Here is a 22,736-nt window from a genome sequence, read left to right on the forward strand (position 1 = left end):
TCAAGTGACTAGAGGAGTGGAATTTTGTAAGGGACATTATCTTTTCCAGGACACCATGGTACTCTTTAGTGAACTGTAGCAATAATTTCTTGAAATGGAATTTCTTATTCTGGAAGAGTTCATTTACCACCCAAAATGCCCCAACTCAGTCCTAGGAAGTAATTTAAACCTGGAAAGAATCTAACTAAGCATCATCTGACCTCCCAAACTCAGATATTTGCATTTCCAAAAATCCAATTACTAAATGCCAAGATACATCTTAACATATGAGATCATGATTTGCAGGTAACGCCCAACCTCTGCCTTTTTTGGTAGCTTATGTGCAACTCTCCCTAGTTTTTCGAGTTTACTGCCATCATTTTGTCCATTTGTGAAAGACTGATGATGTTCAAATTGGGAACCTACCTACTGCTAGAAGATGACCGATCAACTCCTGGAAGAAAAGAACCTGTGGGAAGTATCTCATCTATGTAGAATATTGTATTTTGCTGAAATGTGTTTTTCCCTTAAAGAGAGAGATTTCAAATGTTTGTAAAAAAAAAAAAAAAAAAAAAAACCTTTTCTGAATTTAAACTGCAATGTGAATTTATTTTCTTCCATCAGAATACAAATTTGAAGTAGAAAGTGCCATAAGAACTCCACTCTCCATGATGGTTAATAAGCTCCAAAGAGGTACTCACCTAAACTATGGAAAGATTTGGTTAATCCAGACCATGCCTAACTTTTTTTAATGAAAGTTGTGCTTAAATGTCATCCCATGAATTCTTCCAGGGATAGTGAACCTCTCTGACAGTTGTGCATGAATATTCTATGAAAGAATTATTCTTCACTAAGGTTGTATCCTGTGAATGTTCCTTTCCCATTTGATCCCTATTTATTTTCACAGAATTTGGGTTTTACCTTGCGAGGTTAGAAGAATTCTGACAAATGAAGCTCCTATGATGCTAGAATAGCCATTCTTGAATGTTGAATTTAAGAGGGTGAGAGCTTTGTCCATTTTGTAATTACCCATGCACTTTCCCATAATAATCCTCTAATCCTTCCAGGCTTGTGGTTAGAGCTAGGGATAACTATTGCCATTCAGAATTACATGTATTTTTATAAGTTGACTGTAAATACCATAATTACAGTCACATATTTTTATAACCAAATAGTTATGAATGCCTGGCACTCTGCATGCATTGTTACTAATAGTACATGGATTTTTTAAAACACTATTTTCATCATTATTGTAACTTTTATTAAAATTCTCATATCAGCTATTCATAAATGCCTTGTAGGTTTTGGTCCCAAAGGCCTAAAGTCCACAGAAACTTCCATCTCAAGGGAACAATTTAAAAATTGCCTTCCCTGGGTGTCAATGGCAGCAACGTCTTCTAGAATGTCCTCTGGAAAATCCTAGAGGCTAAATCTGATTTCCAGGTAAATGACATAGCAGATTCTGTGTTAGTCAGTAATCACTCATACTTTAATGTCTTATGTTTGCTGATCTCACGGTGAACAAGAGAATATAATACCTTGAGACTGGAATTTAGATCTTGTCTCCTGTAAATTGGAGAACTTAATGATTTGCTCAACCTCTTTCTAGAGGGATCGCTCTGTTCTGTTGGTGTTTGCCAATGGTATTGATAATCCTTTCAAATGTGAACCTAAAAAAGTGTCATTTTTTTTCCAAAAGAGACTTAGAAACACTTTTATTCCCTTTAAAAACAAAACAAACAAAAAATATTCTTGCTCTTTCTGTGTTACAAAATAATTTTGTGACAAATTTTATGACATTGACTCAAAACCTGACTATAGTTGAATTGGTATGCCCCTGGAATCTCCCCTTCTTGAACTGAAAATAAAACTCAACATCATCACTGTGGTGCAGGCATTTACACCAACCCTTTTAAGCAATGATATGCCAATATATTGTATAGGGGAAATGAGCTAATTTTTTTCTTACTGTGTTGTCTTCAAAATCATGACTGCAAATGTATTTATCCAAGTGAAACCTGCAAAATCACAAATGAAACAACAAAGAAAGACTCTGTGCATCAGGTCCACCATGGAAAGAACTATCTGTAGGTTTAATAGCAGTAAATTTCTTTGATTTCTAAACTAAATGGCCAAGGGTTGACCCACCATCATGTTTTAGTTAGAAGGGGAAGTGGTGGTGTTCTGTGTTTAAAGCTTTGTGTAATTGGCTCAGGTAACATTTGAAATAAGTTTGAAGGAATCCTGAGAAGTGAGCCCACATGCTTAGAAATCAAGCTGTCTATAAGTAGGCATGATAGACTACGTGGGAAAATTCCACATATTTTAGAGTTTACGGTACAGCACAGAGAACTGCATGGTGCCCCAAAACTACAGATTCTTAAACTCTAGCAAAATTGATCATATGTAAATATATTTCACTTGAAGATTGTCTTCTCATTTGTCAAATTCATAACCTGATCTTGTGCTCTTGAATTTCCATGCATGAACCAGAGCCATAGATCATTTTGTGGATAAAAGTGGGATACTAGGGAGACTCCTTGAAAAGAAGCTTCAAGTAAGCACCCAGATAAGCATTATTCATTTCCAGAGATGGCTGCTGGCATTCTTTTGTTTTGTGCATTTTTGAGACATCAGATAATTTTTTGATGTTTTCTCTGTACTTAATGAGGACCTCTCTGTTATTAACAAAGAAGTCACTTGCTTTTCTTATAAAATAGAAAACTATTCAAAGAGAGAAATATATAAGGTCAAAAATCATATACTAGAATAGTACAGATGACTAGTCGATAATCATATCTCTTCTGCACCTCTAAAAATGTTATCAAAATTAAATGGGCTTATACCTTAAACTGAGAACCTCTATAAGGTAGATATTTTTTAATATAATATTTATTTAAAAATCATTGCTAATTTTGCACTTTTATAAATTATAGAAAGTCAGTCCCTACTATTTTTCCCAGTTGATGTTTTCCTTAAGAAAGTGTTCACAGGTCATGCTAATTATGAAGTCTTAAAAATCGGAAAGAAACTTTAGAAACAGAGGAGTAAGAACATCTACCAGGTATGTGGGATTCCTGCTCCATGTCACATGTTTGTACTGATCCAAACTGGGGTTTTTAGAAGTTATTTGTCACTGTGTCACATGTTTCCCGCATGGCCAGATAGAAGAATGGTATGGGTTTCTTTCCCTCTGTTTCCATATTTATAAGAGCAACCACATTACCCACAGGGCTCTGTCAAACCAGAAAAGAAATAAGAACTCTACGAGTAACTAGGAGAGACTGCCATGGATAAAAGACAAGAGGAGTTTATTATGAGTGTGTTGCTTTCCAGTCTTGTACAGATTTATTCACTTGGATTTGGGCAAAGGCAGCCTATACTATGTTGTGGGGATCATTTAAGTTATCTAACGTGAGATGGTATCTCCACCTGGAAACTGAAATGCCTTCCATCATTCTATTTGATTAATTCACTGGTTATTTTGTAGCCACGTGAGAGAGCTTGTGATGGGTATTAAGGAGGGCACATACTGCATGGAGCACTGGGTGTTATATGAAAACAATGAATCGTGGATCCCCACATCAAAAACTAATGATGTATTGTATGGTGACTAACATAACATAATAAAAAAAAAAAAGAAAAAGAAAAAGACCAAACTGTCCTATTCCCCCATGCCCTGGTACAGTGTGCAGCACCTATTTTGAGGTGGAATTAGGAAATTCTGGTACCTTTTCTTCTCAAACATACAAGTGCTAGGTACTGATAAATTAGACCTTAACCTCACCAATGCAATTATCCCAAAGTTTTAGAGTTTAATCAACAACTTTATTATACTTTCATGTTAATTATGCATATTTTTCAGCAATAGACTTTCTTGCTCTTAAATAGGAAATCTATCACAGCTTGAAAAGGGCAGAGATCTCTCCAAGCTACCTCATAAGGGTATTTAAAGACAAAATGGCATGCAATCTTTGATTAAACGGCAATATATTAAAGCCACAAAGCAATATTACTTATCACATCTCCCTGATGCTCTTTCACTTTCTAAGTTTAGACCATCTAAATGTAAAGGGAATACCCCCATGTGCAGTCCTACTTGTGCATTCTGGTTAATACAATGTTCCTTAATGTGAAATCTCTCCGGGCTGTTGTTTGGTTGTCTCTCTACAGACATCCCAGAACATGGAACTTGGTTCAGAAAGAGAATACCCTGACATTGACTTTGAGGCAGTGGTCTACCTAGGGAGGTGCACAATCAAATAATCTGTGAGTAACTCAGTTCAAGTGCACTTCTTATCCATGGAAGGAAAATTCAATTTGTTTGTTTGCTCATTTACCCTAAGCAAACAGAAAGAGACAAAGTTACTAGTGTTTGGCATTTTACTTAGGTCTTCTTTTCCACTGGATACCATCACTAATATTTTTGTCTAAATTAGGATTCTAAAACACAGGTCACTTTTGGAAATGTTAGAATCAGTGAGGAGAAAACTACTGGGAAGAAAGAATCTTTGCCCATGCATAGACAAGCTGGAGAAATGAAAATAGAAACTGAGCACTTTATTTCCTTTTCTTTCCTAAAACACTTACTCTCCTGGCTAAGCAGAATGCTAATTTCTATAACAAAGAGGAATGATGAAAAGTATGATATTATGAGACCAGCGTCTTATCAATACAAATCTCATAGCAAACCACCACTTTCAGATGGCTTTCCCTATAAGAACATTCTTTTTTTCTAATGTTCTATGATAGGGGGCGCCTGGGTGGCTCAGTCGTTAAGCGTCTGCCTTCGGCTCAGGTCATGATCCCAGGGTCCTGGGATCGAGTCCCACATCGGGCTCCCTGCTCCGCAGGAAGCCTGCTTCTCCCTCTCCCACTCCCCCTGCTTGTGTCCCTGCTCTCGCTATCTCTTTCTCTGTGTCAAATAAATAAATAAAATCTTTAAAAAAAAAAAATAATAATGTTCTATGATATATAGTTTCTTACCACATCTCATTCACGAAAAGAGCCTCATTTCTCCCTCGTAAAATAGTGCAAATACACTAATATACCATGTAAAGCTCTGCTCTGTGATTCGGTACCTTGCACTCTAACACTAAAGCTACTTACTGAGGAACACTTGAAAAAGAATTTTGAACAAAAATGTCAATATCAAAAAAAAAAATTTACCTAAGTTATATTTTCATCCCAAAATATCTTCAAAGGAGGGAGCTGCCTGAGTGCTCTTTTAGATCTTACTAAGAAGCAAATGTTCTTATATGAGTCCTTCAGAAATTTCCAAATTACCTGAATCTGGAGCATTATCAAAATTTGTCTCTCTTCTCTGTAAGTGAAAAAAATATATAAACTAGGCTTTTCTAACTATAATAAAAATAAAGACATAAATTATTTCCCATAGATTTATACATGTAAACATACATTTTCAATTAATCTCATAACCTAGTCAAGGAAAATTACATTACAAATAGTTCCTTTTTAATTTCATTATTCTTTTCATACTTTGGATACATGGAGATATAATAATTTTAGTTAAATTCCTCAGGATTACATTGTTTAAGAAATCTATGATCTAAAGTCTAAATTAAGAAAAATAACAATAAAGTTTTAGCTGTTTGCAAAAATGTCATCTCAGTTATATTTACTATAATGCCAGTAGGCAAAATTACTTACAGTATTTCTGGCTATGTTGACCTTTTATTTTAACAACAACAACAAAAATCTATGTCCATTAGTCATAATAAGCAATAGTTAGCATATTTAAATAGTGATAGGTGACACTGGTGGTTACTCTTTAGTTCCTAGGGTCAGTTGACTGCTAGTTCTTTCTAGATTGCAGTCCTAAATGCTGCAATCTAGGTTATTCATAGTTTTATGGTAGTTTTCTACTAATATTAAATGCCCCACAGAATATCGTAATACATGACTTCTTCATCTAATGTCAGTAGGATCGTTGGTCTTCTTATGATTTAGGGAAAGATTCTTCTAGGCTACAATTAAACTTCTTAATTCTAATATCTCACGACATCACAACGTAACATAACAACCTATATTTCTTCAGTCCTTTATTGAATCACAAGTCCTAAAAATTATTAATTTTATCCTTTAAAAATTTATGAATACATGCATTTTAAGAATACCATGATAATATATATCAACTATTTCTATGTGGTTAAGATAGGACATTCTGAAGCAAATACAAAATACCTTGGCATTTCTAAGACATATTTTTTTGAATCTCTAAGTTCACAAATATCTATAACATATAAATTATTGTTACTGAAATATGTAGATGGCCCTTTAAGACCCCTAATAATTGTATTAACTCATGTCTAAGGCAATTTATAATCAGTTCAAAAAAATTTCTGCTTGAGACTTCTCACTGCATTACATTGTATGACTGTAAAAACATAGTAAAGGTGCTTGAACCAACAAATTTTTTTAATTATGTGAGAGCTACAGGGATGAAGACAGTAAAAAATAGGTTAGTGGCTCTCAAGCAGTCCACAGGCTCACTCACAAAGCACATCCCTTACCCTGTATGCACGTGATACAGTTCCAAGTCCGAGCAAAATTATTCATGAGCTGTCAGGACCACTTCTAAGTCATTAAAACCAAGAATGTTAGATCTTTGAATACCTAAGTTCACTGTGTATTCTGATGAATAATGTGGCGTGATTATAAGAAATACATAGATAACCAACAGTCACAGGATTTAAGTGCACCTGATGCCAAAATTATACTGAAACAGTTTAATAATCCACAATCTACTTTAGAAACCTGTCATTTCAGACCCACTTCATTATTGACATTATTTACATGACTAAATAAAGAACTCTGTCTAATACATCTTATTATATATACTTTTTTTATATTTTTTAAAAGAAAAGTGCCCAGAATTTTGTATAGAAATGTTTGAGTTCACTCAAGAGCCATTTTCCTGCCTAAATTTAACTTTAGAGTCATTAATTTATTTTGCTTTATTCCTTGCTTAAATATGTTCACTCTTCCTCATTTTTAAAATAACTTTTTAGAGTAACTAGAACATATTTTTCCTTTAGGTAAGAATGAGCATGGCTAGGAAGGGGTGAAATAATACCTGGCAAAATTAAGCTGGACAGGTGAACATATTTACAAGCACTGAAATTTGGGGAAAGTATTACTCATTGTTATTTACATGGGCAACAAGCTGGAATTTGCTTTTAATAATGGCAGTTGACGTGGCAAACAGCATATAGTATAGGTTCTTTTTCTGAGCAGACACTCACAAGTGGCTATTCAATGAAATAAATTAAAGAATCCTCCTGCCTCTGACTTGTCTGAATGTGACCTAATGAAAAATGAGTTATTTCACAATCTCAATCAGTGAGACCTATATTTGGATGTTTTTATCATTGCTTTATTTTATTTTATTTTCTGGAATTCTTTTTTATAACCAGTTACATAGGAATAAGACCCCATATACAGAAAAAAATTCAGCTATGTTGAAGTTAATGTCCTTTCCAATAAGCTGAAATGCTAGAACCTAGAACTATATACATCTTGACAGTGAAATAAAAAGGAATGTGATTTGATATGGAAAAAATACCAAAGGATAAGGATGATTAAAAAAAAAAAAAAAGAGGTCAGTAAGAAAAACAAAACAAAAAATACGAAACTTTTTTTTAAGGATTTTCTTTTTTAGAGAGAGAAACAATGAATGCATGAATGGGGGGAGGGGCAGAGGGAGAGAGAATCCTCAAGCAGATACCCCACTGAGTACAGAGCCTGACATGAGGCTCTATCTCACAACCCTGAGATCATGACCTGATCTGAAATCAAGAGTTAGATGCTTAACCAACTGAGCCACCCAGGCGCCCCCAAATGCAAAACTTTGGAAGAAGAAAATCAACAACTGAACTAAAAGTTTTTTGTTTTATTGGTTTTTTGTTAGTTTTTCAAGTTATTTTGTATTTTTTTTATAATAAACACATTGAAAGGGGTCAGAAAAATGTTGACATAGCTAAATCTCCAAAAGTTTGTTGGCTGTTAACCCTTAAAGAAATAGAACCAGAAGTCATTTATATTTTAGGATCAAGATTTACTGTGGCTAGGTTTCTGGAGCACCTCTAGATTGCCTGGGATTATTATTCATTTATTCAGCAAATACTTAGGAGCACCTATCTCAGTCTCTGTGCTAGGCTCAGAGAAAAATACCAATGTCCATACCCCTGCCTTTGAGGTGCCTATAATCTATGGAAGAAACTTTCGCCTGGGATGTTCAAGGAAGGCATCATGCAAAAATCCACACTGATGCTTGGATAAGATTCTAACAGATAGAGACAGAGAGTCTGGGAAAAGCAGGTTGTCTGGGTGAAGACTACTGTAGATGAGAGCATTGGAACCCAGAGGAGAGTGGTTACTCTATCTAATGGCTGGCTATTAGAAAATAAGGATCACCAGGATTGCATTTGGAAGGGGGGTCATGAAGAGAAACCTTGTCTTGAGATATATTCTCAGGTTTGAATGCAGTGAAAGGTTTACACAGTATGAACACCATAGTCCCCTTTTCTGTGTTTTACCTGTTGAAGTCAAGGATCCAAAAATTCAGCATCAACATGCACATTTCTAATCTTTGTTGTTTAGAATATAGTGTGCAAGAGCCAGTTTAGGGTGTGAGTTTGATTCTCCTGATGGTGGAACACCACCATATTCTGTCATAGATGCCTGTGGCCACTTGGTTACCTCAGAAACACCTGGTATCCTTCAATGTGCAAGAGTGAGAGAAGGACATGGATCAGCTGGAATCCAAACCTTCCAGAAAAACAATTCAAATTAATGCACTCAAACTAACCATCTCCGTCAAAATTATTAGTTTTAGTAACAATTCAAATAGCTGCCTAATAGGGTAGGTATTATTATCCCTGCTTTATAGATTATTTTGAGAAAGAAAACATTGTAAACAAGTACTATGTCCCCCTGGTACAATGTATCATCTTTTCATCCTAAATCAGGCATAAAAAAGTGCCTGAACAGAGTTGTACAAGTGCAAACTCTATGTGATGAGAACAGCTGCATAAATTTTTCTCCCCCATATGCCCTTTCCTAAATGCAAAATTTAAGAAAATGTTTTGGTTAACATGCTTAAAACTATTTTTAAGTCATACGCTTAAGATTCACCTTCTACTTTGGAGATCACAGTAAAGTGTAATATGTATACATAGTTTTAAACTGATCAATTTATATACCAGCCTTTTCTTTTTTTATATAATTAGTGTCTTAATTATAATAATGATTGGTGCTCCCAAAAAATTAGCAAGTGGGATTATAAGGAAGTTTGGAGAAATATATTTTAACTTTTAAACCTGAAATAAGCATTTCCTAATAATGTTGCCTAGAGTTAAAGATAAGGTTGGAGTTGGTCTGGGAAGCCACATTTTGGAGCTGATTGAAGAGCTCATCTGCTCACAGAGTTAAGATGGACATAAATCTACCATCCAAGTAGCCATAGGAAACTGTGGCCAACATACACATTCCAAAAGACATTTTGGGTAATCCCAGGATTAGCAGAGCCAATGGTACTCAAATTTGCTGCATATCAGAGTGACCTAGAGATTTTTTTTTTTTTAATTTCAATGCCCAGACCGTTTGCCAAATTAAATCAGTATCTCCACCAGTGGGACTTAGATCTCAGTATTTCTGTACAAACCCCAGTGATTTCAGTGTGTAGCTAAATTTGAAAGACAGTAGCTTAGACCACCAAGTCAACAAATTTAATCAAATAAATGCTGATACACTGAGTGAAGATATAAAAGTCCCAAGACAAAGGCATCCATGACACCCATAACCAGGATACAAGCAAGAACTTGTACAGAGTCCTACAGGGAGTACCTAGAGGGCAGAGGGATTATTTTTAGTAGAGCCAAACCTGGTAGAAATACATTCTATTTAAGGCAGCACTTACGGTGTGGTTAGATTTTTGGCCTGAGCATCCATGTGGTATGAACAGCCTAAGCAAAGCCATTAAAAAACAAAAGCACAGACTGTGTTCCTGGATCAATGAATTCATTTAGCTTGAGTGCACATTTCCAGCAGAGGACTTGAATTTGTACAAGCAGAAAGTTTAGTAGAGGAACTCACGAATGTCATACTGGAGAATTCATATTTCATTTGATGTACTTTTGAATTACTCTTTTTATTATTATTAGAGTCAAGATTTAGAAATATTAGTCTGCAATGATATAAGTATAGGATAGATTGGAGATGAGAGACCTGGACCAAAGGAAGTGTTAGGAGGATGATATAGTCACCAAGGATAAAGGTAATAATGACATGAAATAGCACTGAAGATAAAAAAGGAAGAAATGAATTCAATTAATTCTGTGGCACACAAATCTGAATCCATAGTGTAGTCTGGACACCCAAGAAACTTTTGAGTTTCCAAAGCACCAGCAAATGGTACCTGTAACTGAATATGTTAGTGGGTTTGAGAGAATGTTGCAGTTAACCAGTCATTCATTCATTGCATGATCTATTCATTCTAATATTCTAATTCATATTTTAATAATCATATTCCTGTGGTTTTTATATACAGAATTAGCAGTCGTTAATTAGCAGGAAATTGCTCTTTACAGAATGGCCAATTTGGTTCTCCACATTTCTAGCCTGTGAAAAAAATATAATTGGTTCACCTTATTCACATAATTTAAGTACAGTAAATAAAAGATGTGTCAAAAGAAGAAACAAAAATTTTAGGAAAATAAATAGGTATATCTGATCTTTTGTGCTTTTCTCTATGTTAGATTGCTGGATGTTCAAGTATATGACATTTATCGATATGTATGCATCATACCTAAAGAATCCACAACAATATCTGGATCAGCATACAGATGGAAACATCAATTTAATTAACAAATAATTCTTTAAATTTGTACTTCAGGGAATTTAACATTTTCGGTGATTTGTGCATAGAAACAAGATCACTGTTCCTCCCACAATTAGAGAGCCAGTCTTCAGTCATCTGTTCAGATAGTTTTGTGTAAGGACATACCTTTATTTCATCATAAGGATAGGTATTGTCATTTTTAAAGATCAGCATTTATTAATGTTGGATGTGTACATAAGATAAAATTTTCACAACATATTCTTACACATAGCAGTTATATAATTCAATCTCTAATTCAATACTCTATCTCTAATTCAATACTTTTGGCCTATCTCTAATTCAATACTTTTTCTGTGGAATAACTGAACCATCAAACATTTCACATTTATAGATATATGCTTCTTAACATTAGCATATATCTATAAAACGACCAGAGATGGTAATTCATATGAACTCTTTGTATTCTTCCACAATTTATAGAACAACTGATGAGTAAAGGACAAAGGAGCAAGTGGTAACTTGAGAAAATGTAAAAACAGCTGGATCTTGTAGCCACAATGCCACACAATATGATCCCAGAGAAGTTTGACCATCCACCTTGCTTTATAGTGTACACTGTGGGTTATGGCTTGTATTAGACAGCTTACCATTTGCTGGTGCTTTGGAAACAAGAAAGAAAGAAGAAAGAAAGAAAGAAAGAAAGAAAGAAAGAAAGAAAGAAAGAAAGAAAGAAAGAAAGAAAGAAAGAAAGAAAGAAAGAAAGAAAGAAAGAAAGAAAGAAAGAAAGAAAGAAAGAAAGAAAGAAAGAAAGAAAGAAAGAAAGAAAGAAAGAAAGAAAGAAAGAAAGAAAGAAAGAAAGAAAGAAAGAAAAAGAAAGAAAGAAAGAAAGAAAGAAAGAAGAAAGAAAGAAAGAAAGAAAGAAAAAGAAAGAAAGAAAGAGAAAGAAAGAAAGAAAGAGAAAGAGAAAGAAAGAGAAAGAAAGGAAGAGAAACAGAGAAAGAAAGAAAGAGAAACAGAAAGAAAGAAAGAAAGAAGAAAGAAAGAAAAAAGAAAGAAAGGAGGGAGGGAGGAAGAAAAGAAAGAAAAAAGAGGAGAAGAGAGGAGGGGAGGGGAGGGGCGAGGAGAGGAGAGGAGAAGAGGAGAGAAAAAAAAACCCATAATTATCCATTGACTCATTTACTCACCAAATCTTTCATTCAACAAAAATTTTAAATACTCTCCACGTGCCAGGCACTGAGAATGAATACAAAGAGAAATCCAAACAGCTGCTACCCATTAAGGAATTTAGCCCAGCATACTAGAGGTAAGACAGCTGTATTTAACTATAACAAAAGTGGTGGGTGTTAACACAGAGTAATTATTCTCAAACTTAAGGGTGCATCAAAATCACTTGGAAGGCTTGTTAAAATACTGATTGTGTTTGCTGATTTGATAGGTCTGGAATGAGGCCTGAAAGTTTGTTTCTTACAAGTTCCCAGGTGATGCTGATGCTTCTGGTGTGGGGAACCACGGTTTCATTTTGAAAAATGCTACAGAAGTCTGTGAACAACAGTAGGCATTCTGAGAGTAGCTGGATTAAATCTGCCCAGGGAAGGGGGTGATGATGAGGGACAGCATCTTATCACTAGGGCTGAAAATCTGGATTAGAGTGGGCAAGAACATTCCAGGCTGAGGAAACGAAAGTACCTGAATTAAGGCCATGTTTGCCAAGTTTGACTGGTTTTTTGTTTGTTTGTTTCTAATTTTTTTAATCAAAGTAGTCATCATTTTAAAAGTGAAACTGTACATAAGGGCATACAAGAAAAAATGGTGGTCTCCCCACCACGCCCCATTCCCCAGTCCTGTTCTTCAGCTATAACCACTTTCTACTCCTCCTTTAGCTATTTTTTCTTATAATTACCTTAATGTTTCCAAATACAAATACAGCTTTTTTAATTTATTGAGTTTAGATATTATTTTTTGACTTCCTGTCATTTTAGATGAGAAATTCGTTTTTCACCACCACCCCTCAACTCCGTCCCTTCCACCCAACCATCTTCCCAGTGGAATGAAGTTACTGTTTGGGGGTACACAGGTAATCAATGTTTCAATAATTTTGACCATGTCATATTGTTCAACCAGCTAAATAATGAACAATGCTGACATTTTCTTTACTATCCATATTTTCTTGAAGTTACTGGTCCCATTTACTTAGCACTAATATTTTCTTTTGCATGTGTGTGTGTGTGTGTGTGTGTTTCATTTTTTTATTATTATGTTATGTTAATCACCATACGTTACATCATTAGTTTTTGATGTAGTGTTCCATGATTCATTATTTGCGTATAACAAATTCCTAAGCCCTATCCCTAATGAGTTTAATAAGCTTTCCAGATGAGTCTCATTAACAGTGCCAAATTTGACTGTTGATGAGACTCACCTGGAAAGCTTATTAAACTCATTAGGGATAGGGCTTAGGAATCTATGTTTGTAACAGGTACCCCATGAGGGCCTTTTCATGAAGAAACTTTAAGAAACATTGAACCAAGTCATAGAGTATGAAAGACTATATCATTTTCAGAAAAGTCCTGGTGTAGAATGTTTTGACTAGAAGGCATAGGTTGCCAGGTAAAATACAGGATATCAGTTAAGTTTGAACTTCAGATAAACAATGAACAATTTTTTTAGTATAAGTATGTCCCATGCAACATCTGAGATATACTTATACTTAAAAAATTTATAGTTTACCTGAAATTCAAATATAACTGGGCATCCCATAGTTAAATCTGTCAACTCTGAGAATGTAGGATGTGTGTCAGGTGGGCAGAAGGACTAGACAGAATGAGGCCGATTTAGCACATAACAAATGAAGCTTGAATTTCAGGGCCCTTTGCTTGAATGAGTCTTTCCAAGGCCCTGGGACAGTCCCCAGCAGTGTGTTCATATTGTCATAGGTTTATATAAAGTTTGTAAAAGTAGGATAATTTTCTATTCTTTTTCTTACAAAGGACTCCAAAATTGTATACACTTCAGGCCCCACAAAATATTGATCTGCCTCTGCATGTGAGACTATAACAAGTATCAAATAAAACAGAAGGATGGTGGTAAATATTAATTCTAAGGTGAAAATACCAACTACAATCAAAGTCCAGACTATTTGAAGATCTTTTTGTTCCCATCTCTTCAAAAGGCGCTAGTCAAAGTCCAAATGGCTTCAATGCTGGCAAACATGAAGCCTACTTCTCAACTTACCCTAGATGTGTGCAACAAATTTCCCAGTGGGGTAGAGAGAATATTACATTTCCCAAATATATTTGGCCATGGGACCCTATGCTCATGGAGCACCATAAAAACTTACGTTCCATGGAGCAAACTTTGGAAAATATCCTGTTAGAGAAGTTCATCTTTGTTAGCAGTGTGCAGATGAATACTTATTAAAATTCTAAAAGAAGCAGAATTAATAGGCCTGTATAGAAACCAGTTCTTATTTCCTAAATAGTATTACTGTTTTCTAGATAATCAAGTAATTTATGTCCTCACAGAAGAGTAGAATACTTATGGAAAAATGACTCATCTACATGGGTAATGTATTCAGAGTCTGGGTTTTAGTTAAAACAATATAGAACTGTTTTGCCCTTTGGTTTTAGTAGGAATTCAGAGAAGTCAAAGTAAATATATGGAAACCAAGTTGAAAAAGACCAAAACGAGGGAAATATGAAGGAAAAACATTACCAAAATGGCCTAGAAGAATGGGTTATTTTATTTTTCAGCCTTTTGAAAAATGCAATAGGATTCTAGCATAACCGGGAAATTTGGGTTGTGAATAAAACACAAAAGTTATTTCTTCAGAACTTTATAAAGTAAAAAAAGGGAAAATTTATCAACCAAAAAAAAAGGTGTAGTGGGTGTTGAAAATGGTTGTAAGCAATCTCTGTTCTCAATATCACAGCTATTATACTGTGATGTACGCCAGACTGAAGGCACTGTTTAAAAAAAAAAAGCCATAGTCTAGCAAAAGCAATGGTTGATGAACCCATAATTTGTTAAAATAAAATTCACCACTACCAGCAGACCCCCAAAAGGCCACATTGGCCATCCAGGTAGAATAAGGAATTACTGAAACTTATATTAGAGTCACACATAAAATGCCTCTAGGGGTCACAGATCTCTTACCAAATATTCCAATAGTTTTTCTTTATGCATTGTATCTAAATACTTAGAGCACCCAGTTATTTTCAGTAATAGGAAGCCCCAACTAAAGGTTGACAATGGTAGAGAATAATTTTGATTGGGTGAAATTTTTCAACAACTAGAAATATGGGCAGTTACCTAGGAACTAGGAAGGTAAAATGACATAACGAGCCAGCCATATCATTCCTTCACTAATCCATCACTCAAACATTTATTTAGCACTTATAATGTGCCAAGTAATGGACCAAGTCCTGTACTTGGGACACAGCAACGTTCAAATAATTCAGAGGAACATCTTAATGCTGTATAAAAAGATGGAAGTAATTATTTGCTTTAACTGAAACAATTGTGTTACGAAACATTGGCAAGACTAGGGTTATTATTTGCCTGCTATTAACCTAATCTAAAAACTGTTCAAAATTTTTAATTAATATTTGTTTGCCATAATAAATAGCAGTTACTCTATTAATTTTTTTGTTTGTTGGAAATGGGTACCAGTGAGTGCTAGATGTGTTTTGAACAAAATGGTAAGGTAGGAAGGCAAGGGCAGGTGATCGATTGATTAGTGTTACTAATAATGCAGAAGATAAAATCTTAAGGGCAGAAATAATCTTGCTTGATATTAATACACTAAAACAAGTTAGTGACTACAAGTATAAACAAGTGCCAAACTCATCATTTGACCCAAGGGAAGAAATACTGATAAATAGACCACTCAGGCTAGAATTGAGACAGATTGGGGGGGGGAAAAAAGGAAAAATCATTTTATGAAAGAACATCAGAAAAGAAGGCTAATAAGGAGTCATTTCCTGCCATGTTGCCACCTCCACTCATTTTATTTAGCATAGCAATGACTAAGGCATATTCAAAAGGATGGCTTTAATGAAGGAAAAATCATGACTAATTTGGGAAAGAAAAAGAGTCATCTGTGGATGGAAGAATACAAACTTGCTCCTTCTTAACATTAGGTTCCCAAGGTTTTGTCCGTCCAGTTTGAAATTTAGCACTGTAGGAATTGTGAGATCCCACCCAATGGCCTGAGATTGATATGTTTCACTAAAATAACAATTTGACAGGCATCAAGTGGTATCTTCTGTTCTTGTTTGTTCAGTTTAGCATGGAGCACGTCAACATTTCTTCTTTAGCTGAACTATACTGTCTTCTGTAGAGACTGATAAACAATGTGTAAAGATTATTTCTAGTCTAAAAATTATAAAGATCTTACCCCAGGAGAGAGAATTTTTATGAAAGTGTTCTATCACTACTGTCCATCCATGACCATTTCTTAACTAGGTGACCTCAAATAAATGGTTCAAATAAACTAATGGCCTAATGGATTTTTACCCTGTAGTTTATGTCTCTGATATATATTTATAATCCACCACTCCACTGAGAGCCTTGACCCTGCTAGGTAACAATATGCTGGGAAAATGGAGATATAAATTCAGAGAGAAATCTCATGAATGAAGGCAGACATGAAGGGGAATGGGTAGTAGTACTATTGTAAAAATATTGAAAAGAAAGCTGCATAGATGGAGCCCCCATTTTCTGCAGGGCAGGAAGAAGGAGTCTACAAATACACAGAGATAATCTCTAAATTAAGATGGACAATGACATAAATCATCAGACAAATCAGAAGATAATGTGTATTATACACTGTTTTTGTTTCTGTTTTCATGGCAACATTCTCAAAATTCCTTGAATTTATTTTTGAGTTGTGGATTTCTTTGTTTTTTTCTTAATTAACATAATTGTATCTATTTCTTTTATTTAATTACCGTGAGCTCAGTCTTATGTACTGTAAGGGATGGAGAAAATGTATTACATGGTTTCTTCCCTTAAGTTGCTTGGGATCTATTTGAAGAAGCTAACAGAGGAAACAATCATAAGTGATAAAATGCAGAAAATTTCTGATGATAATTTGCATGGTTCATACCGCAGAGTTAAGAAAAACTGGGTATCAGGGGAACACTGCAGGAAGGACATGCAACTTCACGTCGTCCTTGAAGAATGCATTGGATCTGTTCAAGTGAAGGATCCAGCTCTCTACAACCATTACCTCTGGTGGAAGATGTGTGATAAGGGGAAACCCTAGCAAATCTGTCCCTTTGTATCCTTCTCTCTTATCTCCTTTCCTCCCACAATCCCCTTTGTCCTCCTGCACTTGCTGTTCTTACCACCCAGAAAATGCTTTATTAATTATACCACATAGGTTTCAGAGTCTTCAAAGTTTTCTTTAAGTTCTGTAAATGATCGCTGCTTGCTAGATGTGATAGCTCTTTTATTTCCATTAATGTTTTCATCTCTGCCTTGTTCTCAGCTGAACTTGCTACTTATATTCTTATCCACTTGAACTTGAAGTTGAGGTAAGCTGAATATACCCAATTTGATTTCAGACACATTACTTTGTCCTCCAGAAGGAAATTATTTATGAAGAAGGTTATGAATATTATAAACTAAAATCAGGTTTTCTTCTTATGTCTGCCTCTCAATCCAAAATTGGGGGTGCCTGCCACAAAATCGAGTCTATTTCTATCTGAGAATCTTTCCTCTCCTATAATTTCTGGGGCATTCATTCAGGGCTCTCACTATAACTTCCAGCAAAACATCTTCTAGGGTAACAACAAGAGACTGCATGGACAACACTCAAGTTTAAATGTCCATAGACAGTCTGGTTCTGCCTCTCTTTAGCTCACGAGCTAGATGACCTAAAATGTTTCAGAAATCTCCATGCTTGAATCTGAGTATGAGATGTGAAACAAATGGCATTCTTAAAGGTATCATCCTCGGTCCTCAAGGGACTGATACCGAATTGTTTCTAATTACAGTTTGCTGCAAAACTAGTATAATTAAATTAACTTTGGGATGTGTTAAAGTACCAGCTTGTAAAAGAATACTTAATGGCAACTATTAGCGTGTTTAATATCTGTGTGCTTAACACAGTGCCGTCTTTCCTAGAGGATTTACTTCATAACGCTTTCATTGCCATTCTCCAAATGAAACTAAGTCATTAGCTAACAGTTTACAGCTCTTATATTTGGACACTATTGCAGAGACACAGAGGCACTTTTTGCTGACACATGGCTAACGTGGTTTGATGATGGTATGAAATTGGGTCAGCATTGCCATGCAATATTGAAAAAATCAGAAGGCAATAAAGAAATGTAGATATTACATGTGACTACTTCATGCTATCCAGACTCCTCATTTATTGTTTGGACACGAGAACTAATCTTTTATCTTGCCGAAAGGCAATCAGAAGTCAATGTGATGCTGCCTTGCTCCAGGACAAAAGTTTTAAGAAGTAAGATATTTTTAAATGATGTAGTATTGCAGGACACAGGTTAGCCCTCACAGGAACTTCATATTCAGATGAAACTTTGTATTGTCAATGTGTGTCTGTTCTTACTAGTCTGCGGAGAAAAAAGATTTACAGTTTCCTGTTAATCAAACTCCATTTCCTGTAGGCAGTACAATACACCAGCACATGGTTAGCACCACTGTGGTACAAAACTATTGAAAGAAAAGAAGAAGTCATTGTTCTGGAAACATATGAAGCAACACCGATCATACAGGATTTTTTTTCAAGTGGGGTAATACTACAATCATACGAATTCTTGTGTCTAGGTTTTCTCCACAAGGTCATTTTTGCTGGATCCAGAAGACTCAAAAGTTCCATAAGCAACTTTGATCATAAATTTTGTCATGCTTCAGCTTTTGGCAGTTTTGATTCATTACTGATTACTAAGATCATTATTTAAATACGAATATTGTCCCTTCTCGTTATGAAAAAACTATTACAAACATGTATGGATTTATATAAAGGTTGATGACTATATGCTTTTTTATATTAGAAAACCGTGTGAAATAAAATTAATCAGATGAATGCTGTTAATTATTTTAACTTTTTTATTAGGTATAAAATGTTCATAAAATTATTCTCTCTATAACTTACCAAGATTTATCAGCTTGTGTAATTTTTATAATCAGAGGAGTCTGGTTTTCTAATTAAAGTTTTGTCAAAGAAAATGAATTGTATGGCTCTTTCCTTCCTTGGAGGCATGTTATTAAAATGCCAAAAATATTGTCCAGGTTTCTCTCCTCTGCTATGTGTATGCAGATGAAGCTGTATGCAGCCAACATACCCGGTTTAGGGCTATTTTAAATTCCCATTACAGGGAACAACAAACCAAAATACTCTTATGCATATCTGAATACCATCAAAAAAAGCTAAAACTGTGCAATTCAAAGGCGATCCTATCCAAGGCTGACCACATTAACTTACAAGTTACTTTTCCTATATACTCCCAGCTTGGGGAAAGGGCTAACATGTTATCTTAAACTTTATCATCCTTCCCTCAAACAAAATGGGCAAACCTCTACATTTGTAAGCCTTAATTATTCCATTCCCAACCCCAAATGAAGAAATTTACTGTTATCGGAAATATAATCACTGCATCTCAAATTCCAACTAGTCCAAGAAATAATAAGAGCAACTAAACTGTAAGAACAGACAAGCACGACATCGCACTCATCAGCATTGCCATTGCCAAATTTCCCGTGAAACAGATAACTAAAAAGAAAAATATTATCAGATAGAGCTTTCAGTCGAAACTTTTCTTCTCCTAGGAGTCTGCCTTACTGAGTCATTGGGAGCAAATTGTATGAGATGAATCATAGGGCAGGCAACCAAGGAAACCATCTCCAAAATTATCAATTTCGGGACCAGGTATCATTGTAATTTCATGCCTTTGACCTTTGATCTTGAAAACTTACCACTTAGGAGTTCCCCATGCAAAAGTCTCTGGAGAAGGTGATATTGTAGATCAGTAGTGGTAAACCTTAACAGCTTGGTTATTCCGCTACTCATTAGCACCTTAGCAGGGGTCAGCAAAAGTGAGAGTTCCTTTTTTTTTTTTTTTTTTAAATATCTGAGGGATGATGTGTTACAGTTCTAACTGGAAGAAAAGGAAAGCTTAGGGAGAGTTACATTTTACCCCCCTCCTTTGTTTACCAAAGTCCAGAATTCCTTTTTTTTTAAGTCAATTAATTTTATTTTCTTTTTTTTTTAAGATTTTATTTATTTCAGAGAGAGAGAGTACACAAGCGTGGGGGAGACAGGCCGAGGGAGAGGGAGAAGCAGACTCCCCGCTGAGCAGGGAGCCCGATGAGGGGCTCGATTTCAGGACCCTGAGATTATGACCTGAGCTGAAGGCAGATGCTTAACCAACTGAGCCACCGAGGCATCCCAATTAATTGTATTTTCAACACAAGTTATCTGTCTCAAATAACCAGATCTGCTTGATTATATGCCACAATGGTCTGCAAGGTAACTATTTTAATATAGAAAACACTACTCAAGATATTAGCCACTATTACCCACGTTACATAAAAACTGAGATGTTCTTCTGGGCTTCTACTCTCAGTTTATAACCTCTAGGTCTGTACATCATCCCTTATACACTAAATAGCCCGTGCACCACCAACAGTGAGTGCTTAGCTAGGCTAAACTGGGCTCACTGTAACCTACTACTCAGGACCAGTGGAATTCTTCCTTGGAGAGCTGGTAGCACAGGGGGAAAAAAAATGGCCTATTCGTCAAAAAGATCTTGGTAATTGCTATTTGGTAAAGCAGCTATTAAAGCTTGGTGAAATATAAATCTAGTAGTAAAGAGAAAATTAATAAATATCTAAGCCATCTCAAAAAAAGAGCCATGGCAGGTCGGGGGATGGGCAAAATGGGTGAGGGAGAGTGAGCAGCACAGACTTCCAGTATGGAATGCATAAGTCATGGGGATAAAAGGCACAGCATGGGGAATATAGTCAATGGTATTGTAATAGCATTGTATGGTGACTGATGGGAGCTACACTTGTGAGCATAGCAAAACGCATAGACTTGTCAAATCATTATGTTGTGCACCTGAAGGTAATGTAACACTGTGTGTCAACTACACTTCAATATTAATTAATTAATAATAAAATGGTGAGCTATGGAGACCACACATTGATAGAAATGATTAAAGTCAGGATGAAAGAGAAAATGAATGTATAAGCAATATGCCCCTATAGCAGACTTGCAGAAAACATTTTAGATAATAATCCCCAAATCTTACTTGCAAATTGCTTGGGCTCAGCACATTCCCGTGGTTGGAAGCCTGACAGCACCAACAAATAAACAGAAATGAATCTTGCTGAAGGGAGGTATCATCTGCAGCCCCTAGAGTCAAGCATTGTTTTACATCTTCATTATTGATTCAGAATAACTGATAAACCAAATCTGCCACTGATGATAAAGGAGTCACTGTTCCTGAATCTCATGAGGGAAGGAAGTCAAGAAATATAGGCATAAAGATGTTGAAGATACAAACATTAAAGAACTCAAATGAATTTTGTTGAGAAACACACAGGGAAATTTACCAGAAATTTGGACTTGGAGGTGGGGTTGGGAGAAACATAAAAAAAAAAAGAGAGAGAGATAAACCAACAGAGAGATGAATCAACACAGGTCTGAGAAAGCAAACTGAGACTACAGGTGTAGTATTTATAAAAAATAAATAAGCCAGTGCTATTTCAGGTGACATGCAGTATGAAATTGAGAAATGAAAATAGTTTTTATATACCACTGAAATGGGAGGATTGACCATTTTCAATCCCAAAAAAGTTTAGGACCAATTGGAAGGATAAGTAATGAGAGGAAAGATTGGAAGCAATTAGATGAACACTTACAGAAATAAGCTGTGGCTTGGGAAAAATACAGCAGTGACACACAGTGGTGATGGAAATTGGGAGGAAGATAATAGATCTGAGCCAGTAAGCCCAAAATATGTCCCACTTGTTCACTCTTGGGCAGTTCTCATAGTAAGAGTTGCTTGAAAAAGCAACTGATGGTGTTTCTAGAGGCTGAGAGTGAGTTTTATTATCTCTACTATGAGAACTGGGGGAGAAAGAAGAAGACACTATTTGGCATCAACGAAGGTTTCTGAATTTTTAGTTGTGGAATCCTCTCTTCCAAGATCAGTGCAAACACCACATTCCTAAAGCAGATGAGTAGAGCCGCTCTGAAGCCAGGAGCATGTCACACATTCCACTCTGTTTCCAAGCCCTCAAGTCCCCTGGAAAAATTTGAAAGCCATGGGTAGATGAAAACACAGACTCTCCTTTAGTTCTGCCTCATGTGATCGAATAACAACAGTTAGCCTTGTCTATAAAAGGAGTGCATTACATTAATGATATCTAAGGTGCCTTCCATTTTGGGTCCCTACAGGTACGTCCTCTGCACATTTGGCAAATGAAAACCATCATATTCTACCTTAACTCTTACTGACTGAACTATGCCAAAAACAGAGAGCTCCTTCTTCAATCTGCACTCCGCACTATCCACTCTACACTCTATTGCCTGACTTCCTACCCAAACTCGCAATCCTTTCTACAAACATCTAGCCTCTGCTCACACACTTCTTATAATGGCTCCCTTATGAGCCAACACTTTCTATCTTTAGATGATTATTAGAAAGCTTCTCTTTACATTGATGTGATATCTGTGTCCACCTTTTGGCCCAATCAGAATAAATCTAGCCAATCTTTCACATAACAGATCCTCAAATACTTGGAGAGATCTTCCTTATTCCCCCTGAGGACTCTCACCTTCCAGAAAAATAAGATGAAATACCCAGCCCTTTCAGGTACTGCTCACATGACATGATTTGCCACATGGCGGCATCCCTAT

Source organism: Halichoerus grypus, chromosome 9 (assembly GCF_964656455.1).
Source record: "Halichoerus grypus chromosome 9, mHalGry1.hap1.1, whole genome shotgun sequence".
Taxonomy (NCBI): Eukaryota; Metazoa; Chordata; class Mammalia; order Carnivora; family Phocidae; genus Halichoerus; species Halichoerus grypus.